Source organism: Canis lupus, chromosome 6, assembly GCF_011100685.1.
Source record: "Canis lupus familiaris isolate Mischka breed German Shepherd chromosome 6, alternate assembly UU_Cfam_GSD_1.0, whole genome shotgun sequence".
Taxonomy (NCBI): Eukaryota; Metazoa; Chordata; class Mammalia; order Carnivora; family Canidae; genus Canis; species Canis lupus.
In genome coordinates, this window is record NC_049227.1 from 59843497 (window position 1) to 59861528 (window position 18032).

At 41.4% G+C, this 18032-nt stretch overlaps 1 pseudogene; it reads left to right on the forward strand.

The window, feature by feature from the left end:
• Window positions 1-2274: 2274 nt before the first annotated feature.
• Window positions 2275-16601, forward strand: LOC119876344 (annotated as a pseudogene).
• Window positions 16602-18032: the final 1431 nt, after the last annotated feature.

An 18032-nucleotide genomic window follows, 5' to 3' on the forward strand; every position in this document is an offset into this window, starting at 1 on the left:
GCCAAGACCTGACCTACAGAAAAGCATATACTCTCCTAAAGGCAAGGCAGGAGGAATCCTATCTCAATCCCAGTATAAGGCAGGGTTGGCTGACAAGGGGTTTCATCCAATAAAGCAAGCCTGGGACCTAATCAGAAAGTAGGTCCAAAAGGCGGATGACTGTAAACCCATCAGCAGCAGCCCTTTCCGAGCAACTTTTGGGGAGTGGCCTCCCTCTACCCTTGAGACAATGCAGGTGGTTGAGGCCTTGCAGGACTTTCACAGGCAGGGAGGACCCCTGGGAGCAAGTGGTGGGTGGGAACAAGGCATCCCACTAATCACAAACCCTAGCTACCCAGTGGAGAATAATGCCCCTGAAGGCAGAATTGGAGTTAGTGGCCTTGCCAGGGAGAGGCAGGGCCTGCTCGTCAGGTGATCCTCCAATAAGTGACACCTGGGGGCCCTGGCTGCTGGAGAAGCACGGACCTCAGGAGTCAGCAAATCCAAATGGAGATCCACTGTTGCCAATTTAAAGCCGCCCCCTCTAAATGATTTTCACCAAGTGGACTTCCTCCAAGCCCTACAGACCAGGAGAGCTTAGGGAGCAGGCTTTTGGGGGTGCGAGGCACCCGCTTAATCCCACGCCCTAGGCCCCCCGTGGTGGATATTCCTCCCGAAGGCAAACCGTAAGTTATTCAGCTGCTTTGACAAACCTAGGAGGCCGGGTTCCGAGAAAAACCTGAGTCTCCTGGGAAATGAACAAGGGGTAAGTGGAAAGGGAAAGGGAGGTGGGCGGGGGGTTGGGGTGACTGGGTGATGGGCACTGAGCGGGGCACTTGACGGGATGAGCAGTGGGTGATATGCTATATGTTGGCAAATTGAACTCCAATAAAAATACATATGTATATTTTAAAAAGAAAACAGAAACAACAAATGTTGGAGAGGATGTGGAGAAAAGGGAACCCTCATACACTGTTGGTGGGAATGTGAACTGGTGCAGCCACTCTGGAAAACTGTGTGGAGGTTCCTCAAAGAGTTAAAAATAGACCTGTCCCTACGACCCAGCAATTGCACTGTTGGGGATTTACCCCAAAGATACAAATGCAAGTGAAACGCCGGGACACCTGCACCCCGATGTTTATAGCAGCAATGGCCACGATAGCCAAACTGTGGAAGGAGCCTCGGTGTCCATCGAAAGATGAGTGGATAAAGAAGATGTGGTTTATGTATACAATGGAATATTACTCAGCCATTAGAAATGACAAATACCCACCATTTGCTTCAACGTGGATGGAACTGGAGGGTATTATGCTGAGTGAAGTAAGTCAATCGGAGAAGGACAAACATTATATGTTCTCATTCATTTGGGGAATATAAATAATAGTGAAAGGGAATATAAGGGAAGGGGAGAAGAAATGTGTGGGAAATATCAGAAAGGGAGACAGAACGTAAAGACTGCTAACTCTGGGAAACGAACTAGGGGTGGTAGAAGGGGAGGAGGGCAGGGGGGTGGGAGTGAATGGGTGACGGGCACTGGGGGTTATTCTGTATGTTGGTAAATTGAACACCAATAAAAAATAAATTTAAAAAAAAAATAAAAAAAAATAAAAAGAAAACAAACCCGAGTCTCCATCAGGCAAGAAGACCACGTGGGGACTGACTATTGTCCGTTGGAAGGTGCTCCCTCAGAATAATATTCTTGGGGTGGACTCTCTCTACCCCAAGACTGTGCAGGTCGCAGGTCTTTGGGGATCAGCCTGAGCCACGCAAGCATGGAAGGCTCAGGCTGTCCAGAGCCAACCAATGGATTGCATAGTTCACATGCATATGCCCTTGCAGGACAGGGTAGCCAGGGACCTGGAACAGAGCAAATGTCCGAATATGCCACGTCACAGAAATGGGCTTTTTGGTGTACTAGGCATCTGCCTCATTCCAAATCGTAAACTACACAAATGTGCATATTCTCCTTGAAGGCAGAACTGGAAGAGGCTGGATTGCCCTGTCGGGCCGACTTGCCATGATAGCCTCCAAAAAAAGACACCCAAGACCCTTGATTGGTGGAGAAGTCCTGGACTTCTGGACTGGTGGACTCCAGTCCAGGACCCCGTCAGGCAGCAAATCCAAATAGGGACTTACTGTCATCAGTTTCAAGTTCCCACCTCAGGAAGATTTGTGGTGAGCCAGTTTCCTTCTCCCTTAAGGCTATGCAGGTGAATGGGGACAGGCTCAAGTCTCTCATACCTGGAAGGCCTCGGCTGCCCAAGGCTGGCTGACAGGGTGTGTACTGTCCACTACATGGGCCAGCAGGTCAGAGTAGCCTGGGACATGGATCAGGCAAGTGATCCAAGTGTAGGGAAAGACTGGGTCACAGGAGCAGGTCTTAGAGGAGTTCAAGGATCTGCCTAATTCCAAACTCTCACCTACACAGGTGATCCTATTCCCCCTGAAGGCAATACTGGAGGATACTCTACTGCTGACTTGCCAGGGAAGATATGGTGGCTTATACCTTGGAGCTCTACTGGGAGAGATTTGTACCCAATCAACAGCAAAACTAAATGGAGAATGACTGCAGCCCACATGCACCTGCCACCTCAGAGTGGCATCTTTTTTGAGATGTGGGCTCCTTATGTCCTGGAAGCTATATAGGTGTTTGGGCCCAGACCCTAGATCCCCAGTCCTGGTAAGCCCCAGCTGTCCAGAGTTTACTGAAGGGATGTGTGTTGCACGTGCACTTGAAGCTCATTTCAGAATTGTCAGTTGATGTAGAACATGGCAAGGGTTCGGAGAGGCTGATTGCAGGGGCAGGATCTTAGGGAAATAAGGCCTTCAGCTCAAGTCATGATCTCAGGGTCCTGGGATTGAACCCCACCTGCATCTGGCTCTCTGATCAGCAGGGAGTCCGATTCTCTCCCTCCTCTGCCTCTGCTCCTCCCTTTGCTCGCTCTCTCTCTCTCTCTCTCTCAAATAAATAAATAAAATGGCTTCAAAAATATATAGCACCAAAACCAATAAATTCTTAGGAATAAACTTAAATAAGAAAGCTGAAGACTATATACTCAAAAACTACAAAACGTTGCTGAAAGAAATTCAAGAAGAAATGTGGGGTCTTGGTGGTTAAGTCAGGTGTCTGCCTTTGGCTCATGTCATGATCCCAGGGTTCTGGGATCAAGCCCCATGTCAGTCTCCCTGCTCCTGTTGAGCTTCTCCCTCCCCCTCTGCCCTTCCCTCCTCCTTATGCTCTCTCTCTCTCTCTTTCTCTCTCATTCTTTCTCCATTCCTCTCTCTCAAAAATAAAAGCAAAAATAAAGAAGACAATAAATGGAAACATATCTTGTGTACATGGGATGCAGGGCTTAATGTTATGAAACTGTCAAGACCATCCGAAGATATCTATAGATTCAGTGCAATCCCCATCACAATCTCAATGGCATTTGTTTGCAGAAAAAGAACAATGCTTAAACAACAAAGTGTAATAAACAGCATCCTAAAAGTTACATGAATCTCAAGGGACCCAGAGTAGCCAAAACAATCTTAAAAAGAAACAATAAAGTTAGAGGTCTCACACTTCCTGATTTTAAAACTACAATCCAAACAGTGTGGTACTGGCATAAATAATGACATATAGACCAATGGAATAGAATAGAGAGCCCAGAAATAAACCTTGGCTTATATGGTCAAATGATTTTCAATAATGGTGCCAAGACCATTTAATGGGGAAAGAACAGTCTTTCCAACAAATGGTGTTGTGAAAACTGCATCTCCACATGTGAAAGAATGAAATTAGACCTTTACCATACATGCACTATTTACAGAAAAAAATATAAAGGAATCAAAGACCTCGACATAACACCTAAAACTATAACAGAAGGAAAGAAAACATAGGGAGAATGTTCCATGACATTGGACTTGACAATGATTTCTTGAATATGACAACAAAAACAAAGGCCAAAAAAAGTATATTAAAATTAAAAATGTCAAACATCTGTGCATCAAAACACACAATCAACAGAGTGAAACATAACCTTCAGAATGGGAGAAAATATTCGCAAACCGTATGTTTGATGAGAGGTTAATATCTCGAATATATAAAGAATTCCCACAACTCAACAACAAAAAACAACCCGACTTTAAAAATGGGTCTCTCCCTCCACTTCCCAATGCCCTTCCTCCTCACACGGGTCCTGCTGGGCACTGGAAAAACAAAGAGAAAAGGTGACCCTTACCCTAGAGACAATTTAAATCTAAAATTTGGACTGCCGATTGTTCTTTTATGGATAACATCCAATATCCTGAAAATACTACAAAGCTATATTGCATGGAATAATTCAACGGCAATCTTCCTAATCTCAGCTGTTAAAAGTAACTTATATGACCTAACTATATGGTTTATTCATCATGCATTGTTTTTAAATGCACGATCCCCACAAATAACTGGCAGTATTTATTAAAAATCAGTTTTTGAGCATTTAACCATCACTCCAGAAAACTCTTACAGAGAGTAACTTAGGAAACCAATGATCATTTATCTGTATATAATAGAACTATCTCATTCAACTTGTTTATTTGGGAGATAAAAGCTTCTTGCCTTGCTACCGCTGTCCCACTTTACATTAAATTTTTAAAAATCACTTTGTAAGGGCAGCCGGGGTGGCTGAGCGGTTTAGAGCCACCTTCGGCCCAGGGCCTTGACCATGGAGACCCTGGATCGAGTCCCACATCAGGCTCCCTGCATGGAGCCTGCTTCTCCCTCTTCCTGTGTCTCTGCTTCTCTCCTTGTGTGTCTCTCATGAATAAATAAATAAAATCTTTTTTAAAAAATCACTTTGTAAGATCATCTCCTCCCCAAAGCCTTTCAAAATAATAACTATGGGAACTCTACATTGCCTTCTAACACAGCAATACTAAACGCATGTTTTACTTCTAATCTCTTGCACAGAAGTCTGTTAAGAATCAAATTGATTTTTTTGACAAAAAATATTTTAGTTACCCTAATATTTCTTAGTATTTCCCAGTTTACAGACCTATTGACACCGAACTTGTTGCTTCAATTCTCTTTGGCTTCACAGGCTCATTGTAGAAATAGTACATTAACTGTGGAAAATTCAGTGTACTGGAAAGCTTTTGTTATTGACCTGCACAGTAATGAATTAAGTAGGAATTACTTTTTTACATAGTACACGATGAGAAAGTCAAGAGGTAGGTTCTCCTACAGAGGTAGGTTCCTTTTTCAAAGTCTCCCAGGCAGTAGATGATTAGAACTCCAGGTGTTGAACCATAGCAGTCTCCCTCCAGATTCCATACTGTGACATTCCAGCATGTTCGTCAGTTGCCCCCTGCCTGACACCCTTCACAGTGCCCTTCTTGTCCATGGTTCCTGCTGGCTCTGCTCCTGCTAGCTCTTACTTCTCATGGGACAGTTGCTTGCAGTAATCCTTGTCTCCTTCATACCAGCTTTTTGTGTGTGGGGAGGGGGAAGAATTGTCACTGTTCCTATCCAAAGCAATTCCTTGCCCTCTGGAATTTCATCCTCCTTGTTTCCTTAGATACTTTTTTAAAAAAGATTTTATTTACTTATTTGAGAGAGAGAGAGAGAGAGAGCACTCGTGGGCATGAGCAAGGCCCCTCAGGGGGAGGGAGGGAGGAAGGGGTAGAGGGAGAGGGAGAAGTTCCAGAGGAGCAGGGAGCCCAACCTGAGACTTGATCCCAGGACCCTGAGATCATGACCAGAGCCAAAGGCAGGCACTTAACTGACAGAGCCAGCCAGGCAGCCCAACTCAGCTGTTATTTTTACCTACTCCTATCATTTCACAGTCAGATGTAAAGTCTTACTCCAAATTCACAGGACACTTTTTTACATTTTTGGGTTTACTCCCTTTCTCTTTTATATTTTAGCTTTTGGTTCCACTGCTGGCAAAGCATTGACTTAGTTACGGTTGTATGTTTACATATTAGTCTGGTCTGCTAACCCAGAAAGTCAACTAACTTCTCAGGGGCAAGGACTGTCATACGGAACTTTGCATCCACCCAACCAAATGCACTGCCTGTCATTTAGAAGATATCTAATGAATAGCTGTTGAATTTAACTGAGTAACATTATGTTTTTAATGTTGACCATGGCACATAAAATTTGCTGTAGGAATAATTTCCTGCTACTTGGTACACACCTACTACATTCTAGTCACTGTGCTAAAGCATGTTAACAAGTAAATGAAGAGTGTACTCTTTAGCCTTTTGCTCTAATGTGTTTCATAGGTCAACCCAAAGATCCATGACTCATGGATCTTTGCCCTGACTGTGTTTCTGAGCAGCACCTTGATCTACAATAGCATAGGCACCATCAAAAATCAAGCCCTGGAATAGCTGCAGTATCCTCCCAGGGACCAAACCACCAAGTTTTATTGAGTTTACCTGAATGGCAACTGATCCTGTCATCTTTCCTGTGACTTAATTGTCATGGTTGAGAGGAAGGGGACATGGGACATAAGTCAAAGTTTATAAAATTTGTTTTTAAATACAAGCTGAAACTGTGGTGTTTCTCCTTCCTTAGCTAAATTCTCAGCTATGTGACTGAACTAACACAGCTAATCAGGAAAAAATCCTCAACCTCTGATGAAAAAGAGGACCCCACCGAGTTTGTGAGTTTGTTTGGACTGCTTGGGATTTTACCCTGGAGTTGAAGATAGATGGAGCATCAATCATGGAAGATGAATACTCAGAGGATGCTGTAAAGCTGATTCCAGGTCTCAGAGCATGCTCTGGGTGGTGGAAGGTTCAACAGGGAGGGGCGGGGCGGGGGGGAGAGTCAACTAAGTCAGCACTTGAATTCAACTTTTGTTTGACATCAGATGGAGATGCAATCTAATAGTGAGGGGTGATTTTTGAATGGTGTTTGGTGATTGTTTATCATAGGTTATTGCTTGTGAAACTCTAGGTGCTGGAGAAATCTCACTGAGGAAGTTTAAGGACCAATGTTCAACCAAATGACTTTAGACCAAATATGTATAGGAAAACATTTTTCTAGGTTATAGTGCTATAATTTCCTAAGACCCACATACTTGAGCTCCTTATTATGTGCTCTTCCTGTTCCACACAAAATAGCTCATCAGATTAGAAGTTGGTAAGCCTAGAATCACAAGAAATGAAAGGACCCTAAACTTATTATGGAAAAATATATAAAACATAAAACTTACCATTTTAACCATTTTTAAGTTTATAGTTCTGTGGCAATAGGTATACTCACATTCTTGTGCAACTCACCCACTCAAAGTTTTTCATCTTCCCCATCTGAAATTCTGTACCTGTTAAAAACTAACTCCATGGACTCCCTGCCTCCAGCCCTTGGCAACCACCATCCTACTCTGTCTCCGTAGAGATACCTCATATAAATGGAATCATACGCTACTTGTCTTTTTATGACTGGCTTATTTCATTAACCATGATGTATGTCCTTAAGATTCATTCATGCTGTAGCATATGTTAGGATATCTTCCTTTCTAAGATTGAATAGCATTTTTTTGCATGTGTATACCATATTTAAATGATCTAATTTTAAAAATATATTTCATATTTCTATGAAATATTCTATGAAGATTTTACTGGTACCCGAATAGTTACAAATTTCAGACAAAGGATATTTATCCAATAAGTGTACAGGAAAAAAAATATCCATCTAGTAAGATTTTCAGATTCACAGTGATCCTTCTCATCATTTCACTTTCTTCTTTCTTATAATCTTGTACATTATATCACCATTTTAATATTGTTAATTTACTACATGTAAATTTTACATGCATTTTATTTTATTTTAGCAAGGTGAATAACTGATGGCACTTGGAAGTAATACATATTTTGTTTAATTGTTCATGCATTCATTCCTTCAAAAACCTTTATTGTACCCCTGACATACTCCCCAAAATCATTCTGTGAAGCACTGTCAAGGTAGACATAGTTTGAGATAGACAGTGTCAAGTTCTCCAAATTACCTTTAGATTAACCTTACCCTATGAATGTTTCTGCTGAAAGAATTCCAAATATATTTATTTATTGTGATTTTACTCTGAATTTTATAAGTTTTTTTCTTACATTGGTATTATTTGTCATCTTCCTGATATTTTCACAAGCAATATCTTACTCTTCTTTCTGGTATTACAGTATTTTAGGACCCATATTTCATATCTAATATGGACATAGTCAGATCACAAAAGGAATTCTCATCATTTTTTTTCTTTTTCTTTTTTCTTTTTTAGATTTTATTCATTTATTTCTGATAGAAACAGAGAGAGAGGCAGAGATGTAGGCAGCGGGAGAAGCAGGCTCCCTGTGGGGAGCCTGATGTGGGACCTGATCCCAGATCCCAGGATCACGCCCTGAGCTGAAGGCAAACGCTCAACCATTGAGCCACCCAGGCGTCCCCATTTTTTTCACTCATCAGTGACTTGATAAACATTTAATAAATACGTAAACCACTAAATTCCACAACAGTGCTAAGGAAACTGACCATAAATTGCTTCAGTTGGGACTGATGCTTCTCACTTCTTCTCCCATATTTTCTTGGCTCTGCTCCATGCAGAAGTGGATTTTCCTTGCCTATAGCGATGGCCCAGGTTGGTTTGAAATGATTGGATTAGGGATCCCTGGGTGGCGCAGGGGTTTAGCGCCTGCTTTTGGCCCAGGGCGCGATCCTGGAGACCCGGGATCGAATCCCACGTCGGGCTCCCGGTGCATGGAGCCTGCTTCTCCCTCTGTCTATGTCTCTGCCTCTCTCTCTCTGTGTGTGACTATCATAAATAAATAAAAATTAAAAAAAAAAAAGAAATGATTGGATTAAAGGAGATTTATAGGCACAGGAGCTCCAGTGATGCAAAGATTCCTGGAAATGAAAAGTCCTGACCCCCTTACCTGAAGGCCACTTTCAGTGATCAATTTTTTTCCACCTTTGCAGGCACAAATACCAAAATCCAGAATTCCAACATGCCTGGAGAGTGTATCAGGAAGTTCTTTCCAAAACGGAAGTGCTTCATCTTTGGTCTACAAATGATAAAAACCTCTTATTCCATCTTGAGAAGGTGCCAGAAGACCAGCTGGACAGTACTTTCCAGGATCAAAGAAAATCTGTACCTATATATTTCACTCAAAGACCAAGACCCTAACAGAGGGAATCATTGTCACGTGAGTCCCCTTTGTCCAAAGCATATCTCTGTGTCAGTGTGTAGTGGGGCTTTGATTATATCCTAGGTTTATCAGTAATTTTGTTTACATCTGTGTGTAACTATGGAGAAGCAGATATTTATGCCATGAAAAGATCTCCCTGTGTGTTTATCAATTAAAGTCTCTGTATGTGAAGATCTGCTGAGACTTACATAGGAACCTAATGCACTAATCATAAAAAGGCAAGATGGAATTAAAGAGAGAACATCTGTATATTGAGAAATCCTATGGGATAACTTCTTTAAGGAGATAGCAGATATTTTGTAAATTTACATGAGTCAGATCCTAAATAGGAAGCTGTGAGTTCCTGCAAGCCCACTGAGAAACAAGATTCTGTGTCATCTTATATGCAGGGCAGGCTTCGTGAGCATGTGACTTAAGCAGTCCTGCAGTACCCTGTGTGGAGTTGGGCCCATCTCTGCTTTGAATTCTCAATCATTTTCAACTAGGAGCCCAAATTTTTTTATAATAAATTTATTTTTTATTGGTGTTCAATTTGCCAACATCCAGAATAACACCCAGTGCTCATCCCGTCAAGTGCCCCCCTCAGTGCCCATCACCCATTCACCCCCACCCCCCGCCCTCCTCCCCTAGTTCCACCACCCCTAGTTAGTTTCCCAGAGTTAGGAGTCTTTATGTTCTGTCTCCCTTTCTGATATTTCCCACACATTTCTTCTCCCTTCCCTTCTGTTCCCTTTCACTATTATTTATATTCCCCAAATGAATGAGAACATATAATGTTTGTCCTTCTCTGATTGACTTACTTCACTCAGCATAATACCCTCCAGTTCCATCCACGTTGAAGCAAATGGTGGGTATTTGTCATTTCTAATGGCTGAGTAATATTCCATTGTATACATAAACCACATCTTCTTTATCCAGTCATCTTTCGATGGACACCGAGGCTCCTTCCACAGTTTGGCTATTGTGGACATTGCTGCTATAAACATCGGGGTGCAGGTGTCCCGGCATTTCATTGCATCTGAATCTTTGGGGTAAATCCCCAACAGTGCAATTGCTGGGTCGTAGGGCAGATCTATTTTTAACTCTTTGAGGAACCTCCACACAGTTTTCCAGAGTGGCTGCACCAGTTCACATTCCCACCAACAGTGTAAGAGGCTTCCCTTTTCTCTGCATCCCCTCCAACATTTGTGGTTTCCTGCCTTGTTAATTTTCCCCATTCTCACTGGTGTGAGGTGGTATCTCATTGTGGTTTTGATTTGTATTTCCCTGATGGCAAGTGATGCAGAGCATTTTCTCATGTGCGTGTTGGCCATGTCTATGTCTTCCTCTGTGAGATTTCTCTTCATGTCTTTTGCCCATTTCATGATTGGATTGTTTGTTTCTTTGGTGCTGAGTTTAAGAAGTTCTTTATAGATCTTGGAAACTAGCCCTTTTTCTGATACGTCATTTGCAAATATCTTCTCCCATTCTGTAGGTTGTCTCTGAGTTTTGTTGACTGTATCCTTTGCTGTGCAAAAGCTTCTTATCTTGATGAAGTCCCAATAGTTCATTTTTTATTTTGTTTCTTTTGCCTTCGTGGATGTATCTTGCAAGAAGTTACTGTGGCTGAGTTCAAAAAGGGTGTTGCCTATGTTCTCCTCTAGGATTTTGATGGACTCTTGTCTCACATTTAGATCTTTCATCCATTTTGAGTTTATCTTTGTGTATGGTGAAAGAGAGTGGTCTAGTTTCATTCTTCTGCATGTGGATGTCCAATTTTCCCAGCACCATCTGTTGAAGAGACTGTCTTTCTTCCAGTGGATAGTCTTTCCTCCTTTTTCAAAGATTAGTTGACCATAAAGTTCAGGGTCCACTTCTGGGTTCTCTATTCTGTTCCATTGATCTATGTGTCTGTTTTTGTGCCAGTACCACACTCTCTTGATGACCAGAGCTTTGTAGTACAACCTGAAATCTGGCATTGTGATGCCCCCAGATATGGTTTTCTTTTGTAAAATTCCCCTGGCTATTTGGGGTCTTTCCTGATTCCACACAAATCTTAAAATAATTTGTTCTAACTCTCTGAAGAAAGTTCATGGTATTTTGATAGGGATTGCATTAAACGTGTATATTGCCCTGGGTAACATTGACATTTTCACAATATTAATTCTGCCAATCCATGAGCATGGAATATTTTTCCATCTCTTTGTGTCTTCCTCAATTTCTTTCAGAAGTGTTCTATAGTTTTTAGGGTATAGATCCTTTACCTCTTTGGTTAGGTTTATTCCTAGGTATCTTATGCTTTTGGGTGCAATTGTAAATTAGGAGCCCAAATTTTTATTTTGTACTGGGCCACAGGAATTATGTAGCTGGTCTTGTTTGTGTATATTATTTCACCTATAGAATCTATTCCTTTTTATTCTCATTGAATGGGAAACCATTTTTTCCAGTGACCCATGTGCATATGTAATTGGTAATTATAATTTGAAGAAAGGGAGAACAGTAAAAGAACAGGAAAACAGTAATGTTGTAAGAAAGGAATACATTCTCAAAATGAGAAAATAAGATTTCCTTGTAAATAAAGTGGGTTTTTTTGTGTGTGTGTGATCTAAGGATGATGATCCATAAAAATTGTAAGCTAATGATTGAGACCTCGGTATTTATCCTCAAATTTCCTGGCTTATTCAGGGCTGGGGACTCTGTTGAAAGCCTCTGTGAGGGCCATCAGGAAGGGAGCAGTTCCTTGCTTGGAGAATGTGCTGACAACTCTGCCTTTGTGTCAGAACTCAGTGGCTATGCAGACGGCAACTGACCACTACAGCGAGCAGATGGCCTAGCAACTGAGGCTCCCCACAGACACACTCCAGAAACTGCTGGATGTTCATGCAGACTGTGAGAGGGAAGCCATTGAAGTGTTCATGGAGCACTCCTTTAAGAATGACAAGTGGGAATTCCAGAAAAAACTGATGGTAGTTGTCTTAGCATTTAGCACTCCTGATTTCTCCCCTTCTGAAATGATACCTGAGGAAGTCTATATTTTTTTATCAAATAGCTGATCACTTTACTGTGGTCAAAGGAGCCTGGATTATTGTAAGACAGGGTTCTATAGGCAATGGTTTTCTCTTTTATTATATAGGCATATTATTAATTTTGTATTGCTGCATTAAAAATTGTCATGAATATACCAATTTAAAACAACAAATATGAATAAGCTCATCAGTCCATATAGGTCAGAAGTCTGGCAGGAGGTGCTCTGCTCCTGATATCACAAGACTAAAAACAAGGTGTCAGCCTGACCAAGGTCATCTGCAGCCCTCTGAAGAGGCTCTAGTTTGTTCATTAAGGTTGTTGGCATATCCAGTCCTTTGGAGTGCAATTTACAAATTCAGGGGAAAAGATCTGTACTTCTATCTTCACACACTGGAATCCTTGGTGGAAGAATTCATGAAAGATTCCAAACTCTGTTCAGAGTATCCTTCAGTCATCACTGGATGATTTTATTTTCTTTGTACACATTTCCATCCAGAGCAACCCAAATTGTCTGAGGAACTGCTACTTCTAGCCACAATTCAACTTTCTTTGTTCACTGTTGATGGTTGAGTCACTATTAATCCTACTACAGCAGAAGTAAAATTGGAGCTTATGTCTTCCAACTCTATCATTTTATAGATAATTCCCCAAAGGAATTAAGGGGATTTCTACAAGTAACACGGAGAATTGATCAGTACTAGGATTAAAAGTCTCTTGGGACACCTGGATGGCCCAGTCGGTTGAGTGTCTGACTCTTGATTTTGGCTAAGGTCATGATCTCAGGGTTGTAGAATCTAGCCCCCCCCCCATCAGGCTCTGAGCTCAGTGGGGAGCCTGCTGAAATTCTCCCTCTCCTCCCTCTGCCCCTTCCCCCACTCACATGCATTTCTCTCTCTTTCTCAAGTAAACAAATCTTTAAAAAAACGGGGCAGCCCAGGTGGCTCAGCGGTTTAGCACCGCCTTTGGCCCAGGGCCTGATCCTGAAGACCTGGGATCGAGTCCCACGTTGGGCTCCCTGCATGGAGCCTGCTTCTCCCTCTGCCTGTGTCGCTGCCTCTGTGTGTGTGTGTGTGTGTGTGTGTGTGTGTGTGTGTGTCTCTAATAAGTAAATAAAAACTATTAAAAAAAAAAAAAACTAGGACTAAAAGTCTCTTGATTCCTAGTCCATTCCATGTTCCAGTCTACTCCGAGGTAATCAGGATGCTTTTTCTAGCAGCTTCTTTCTGTTGGATTTCCCTGACAGAACACCATAGAGAAAAAAAAGGAAGATTTCTTGCTGCAGAGTGAAGATGCATCTGTCAAATATTCCCAGGCAAAGATAAGCAACTTTCAGAGTCCCTGATGAAAAGCATTTCAAGAGAAATTTTCTCTGTTCCTAGAGGGCACAGTCTCTACTTAGAAGCAAAAAACAAGGTTGAATGGGACTATAACCTAGTGCCCAGGAAAGGGGTTAAGGTGAAGAATAAAGAGAGAGTGGTAGTTGTCAGAATCCTAGAGTCAAAGGATGTTTGCTGCTTTTACTGAAAATCTAAGATCACAGCACCATTTTGAGGGAGAAAGCAGAGCATGGAGATATCTCCATGCTTTAAGTTTTTATCCACAATTAGCTATATATTGTTGAGGAGACTAGAAATGTTTCTCCCCAAGAAAGGGTGTAGAATTGGAAATTCTGATTTAAAGAGAACAATTGTTCTTTATCTAACAATGTGATCATTTTTTTTGCTGAGTATAGAGGATACAAAGAGTAAAGACACAATCTTTGTTCTCAAGATGGTGATATTATCTGAAATGAAGACAAATAATAGGCAATTGTATGGTTATCATACTTTCGTGAACAGATTGTAAAACTAATGGTGATGATTATGATGACAATAACAATAATTATAATAATGGCTGACATGTCCAGTACCTTCTTACTACACTATGCATATAGTAAGTAACCTATAGTTAGGTACTTTCATTGGATCCTCAATTTAATGCTCAGAATATTACTATAATTTAGAACTATAGTTATGCAGTCAAGAAATGTGATATACATTGTAGTAAGCAAGTTGCCCAAAGTCATACCACCAGCAAGTGAGAGAGCTAGTAAGGCAGGTTAGAGTAATTGACCATCTTCATAACTACAAAGGCAGTTTGGCAAAGCATGCTGCAAGAGGAGTAAGACATGCAAGATGAAAGTATCCATAAGTGTTATCCTAATTAAGAAAGAGTACATGAGCATCCTTCCTTGCAGAAGAAAGATTGAGCAAATGTTTGAGAACACCGGAGGTTCCCATTTATACTTGCACATAAGTCTGGTCAGCTGTACCTGGGGTGAATAGTGGATGGCTTCTCTGGAGGGAAAGATGGGGTGCTACGAAGGAAGCTGAAATGGGAGGTTCAGGTCTCACAAGAGAACTCAGGATTTATATTGGAGCCATGGAAGGAAAGTTAGTGAGGGGTATCTAAGCAAATGCAAAACTTACAAGGCCACATTTGTGACTTTATAGAACAGTGATTTCCCTAAAAAGACAGGACCTTTGCTACATGACATGTCTCTGTTCCTTGTTTCTTCAGGCAAATGAAGTTCTCCAGCACTTCTTACAGAACCAGCTGGCAGTAGTGAACTCCATTCTACAGGGAGACTATGGCCTCACCTATCAGGAGGAGGCCCTATCAGGTACAGGTGTGGGGTTGAGCATATCTTTTTTTTTTTAATTTTTATTTATGATAGTCACAGAGAGTGACTCTCTGTGATAGTCTTTAGATAGTCTCTAGAGAGAGAGAGAGGCAGAGACATAGGCAGAGGGAGAAACAGGCTCCATGCACCAGGAGCCCGACGTGGAATTCGATCCCAGGTCTCCAGGATCGCGCCCTGGGCCAAAGGCAGGCGCCAAACTGCTGCGCCACCCAGGGATCCCTGGGGTTGAGCATATAGCAGAGTGGGTAGGCTGCTGCATTACCTTCAGACAGAGATGAGGGCCAAACCTCCCTGAAACAAAGAGCTTCTTCTCTTTCTGTGGAACAGTACTGCTAAATATAACCATCAGAGTTGTCTTTTTAAATCTGGCAGACAAGGAAGGCCATCTCAGTCACATCCAGAAATGTGCTCTTGGGAATCCACATAATTCAGAGGTTTCTCAGCTACCTTTTCAAAGTCAGTTTCATATCTGTGCTGAGGAGGCTAGAATCAAACATGAGTGTTGTTTTCTTCTTCTCTAAAACATTTGTGGAACAGCTGAGTGGGCTTTGAAGGAGGCAGCTGAGAAGCAACAGGTGCTGCTAAGACAGAAATACAAGGAGCAACAGTAAAAACTGGAGGCTGAAGAGAGAAGCTGTAGAGAAAGCGCAGCCCAGTTAACTGAGAAGTTGGAGAAGGAAATGTTGAGGCACAAGCTGAAGGTAAGCCTGCACCAGAGCCTAGGCAGTGCCTAATAGACAGTGCCCTGGTTCCTCAGAAAAAAGAGGGCCCAAACTAATAAAAATCAAGATCCCAGGGAGAATCATAAAGACATATAATTCATTGAAACCTCAAATTCATCTGGACTCTGCTGAGGCCCTTAAATACACAAAGTCCAGTGCCATATGTGGTGTGAGAATTTGCAGTGTGCAGTTAACATCTGCTGGGTGCTGGGCTGCTGTTTATAGGGATTGTTAGGGTAGTCTCATTGGACCCTGGGTAAATAGGGCCTTAGTCCACTAGTCCTTAGGATTCTTGGTTAAACCATCAAACAGACCTGAAAGAACTCCATCTTGTCTTAAAAGTATCGGATGAGATTTGAAATACAGGAATCTGAAAGCTCTAAAATTTGCTGAATTTGTTTCCAGATCTGTGTGTCATCCACCAAAGCACAGAGGAAAATTAATTCTTCAATTCAACCTGGCACTTGATAACTAGTGTTCTAGAGGGGGGCAGCAGTTCCCATTATTTGTTAGATCTGTGTGTTCATGCTGCCTCAGTAGAACTGAGATAGAATTAATCCTTCATGCCTCTGAAGGACATCCTCAGTGCTGGAATTCATCTGGTGAGGATAGTTCTCAGGTCTGACCTAGACTGACCCCACTCGTGGTGAGATGGTACTAAGGGAATTGTGGGAAGGTGTAAACCATGCATAATCCCACTTTACAGGAACAGACTCATCAAAGAGCACTCTTGGATGATAGAGCAGTGGACAGTGCTTCAATGCTGAAACTGTTAAACTCAAAACCCTTCCTCTCGATAATAGAAGATTTTCTAAAGTGGACTCCTTCTTTTTTATAGATCCAAGAACTTCTTAATGAAGGGTGTCAAAAGAAATCTGACAAGTTGCATACAGAGATACAGCTACTAAAAAAAAGAGATTGCAGCAAATAAAGAAGAAAAGTGTTCATTGGGTCCATGGATCTTTGATGTGATCAATGGAGTGTTAGGTGAAGAAACGCCAGATCCTATTGAGTTACCTGGTGTGGGGATGAAAATTTAGGGCTCATAATGACATAGGTTCAGAATTCCTTTTAGGGATTAATAAAATGAGTTTTGTGATGCTGTGACATCCTTTGAAAGCATGAGTCATATTAGTTTCTTCTAACAAAAGTTGAAAGATAACTGTGCTTACTAATGATTACTTTTATTTATTAAAAGATAAATGTAAGAAAAGGCCAAATTTGCAGTTGCAACAAGACAAAATATCACAAAATAAAATCATCAGACCTGAGTGTTGTTTTCTTCTCTCTCTAAAACATTTGAAGGAGGCAGCTGAGAAGGAACAGGCAATGCTAAGACAGAAATACAGGAGCAACAGCAAAAACTGGAGGCGGAAGAGAGAAGCTTCAAAGAAAACATAGCCCAGCTGAGAGAGAAGTTGGAGAGGGAAAGAGAAAACCTTTGTAGGAAACAGGAAAAAATGTTGAAGTGCAAGTTGAAGGTAAGCCTGCACAGAGCCTGGACAGTGTCAATGGACAGTGCCCTGGTTCTTCAGGAAGAGAAGGGCCAAACCTAATAAAAATGATGATCCTTGGGAGAATCCATATGATTCACTTAATGCCTCAGATCCATCTGGATTCTGCTAAGGTCCTTAAATCCACAAGACTCTAGCACTTTCTGTAGTGTTAGTCTTTGAAGTGAACACATGGCATCCCCAGGTTGCTAGGCTGCTGTTTATAGTGACTATAGTATGTTTTCGAACTGTCTGAAGTGAGTAAAATGTTAGTCCTATAGTCCTTAGGATATCTGTACATCCATCAGTTATATCTAAAATAGATCCACTGTATCTTGAAAGTATCAAATTATGCTTGATATGAAATACAGCATTCTGAAAGCCCTATAACTTGCTGCATCTGTTTCCAGATCTGTAGGAGTTACTCTATAAAGTATGAGAATGGTCTTCTTTATTCCAACATGCAGCTCGATTACCTGTTTTCTACACATTGCTAGCAATTTACTTTTTTTTTTTTTTTTTTTTTTGTAGTTGGGTGTGGACATGCTACCTCAAGTAGAACTGAGAATTCATTAGAATCAAACCTACATTCTTTCCCAAAGGGCATCATTAGAACTGGAACACATTTCTGTGATAGTTCTCAGTCTTGACTTAGCCCCAACAGTTCCCCACCCTCAGCAAGATGATCCTGAGCAAATCTTGGGAAATTATAAGTCATAGATAGTCTTCTCATCCAGATCAAACACATAGAAATATTGAAAAACCCCATCAAAGAATACTACAAAGTTAGAAAAGTAGATGGATATGCTTAGCTTAGCTGCTAGTATTAACTATGAAACCCAACTTGATAACAGAATTTTCAAAAGTGAAAATTTTATAAATCCAAGAAAAATTGCTTGTTGAAAGATTTAAAATTCTGAGATCACAAATGAAATAGGCTCAGAATTCCCATTGAGGAAATTATAAAATGAAGCTTGT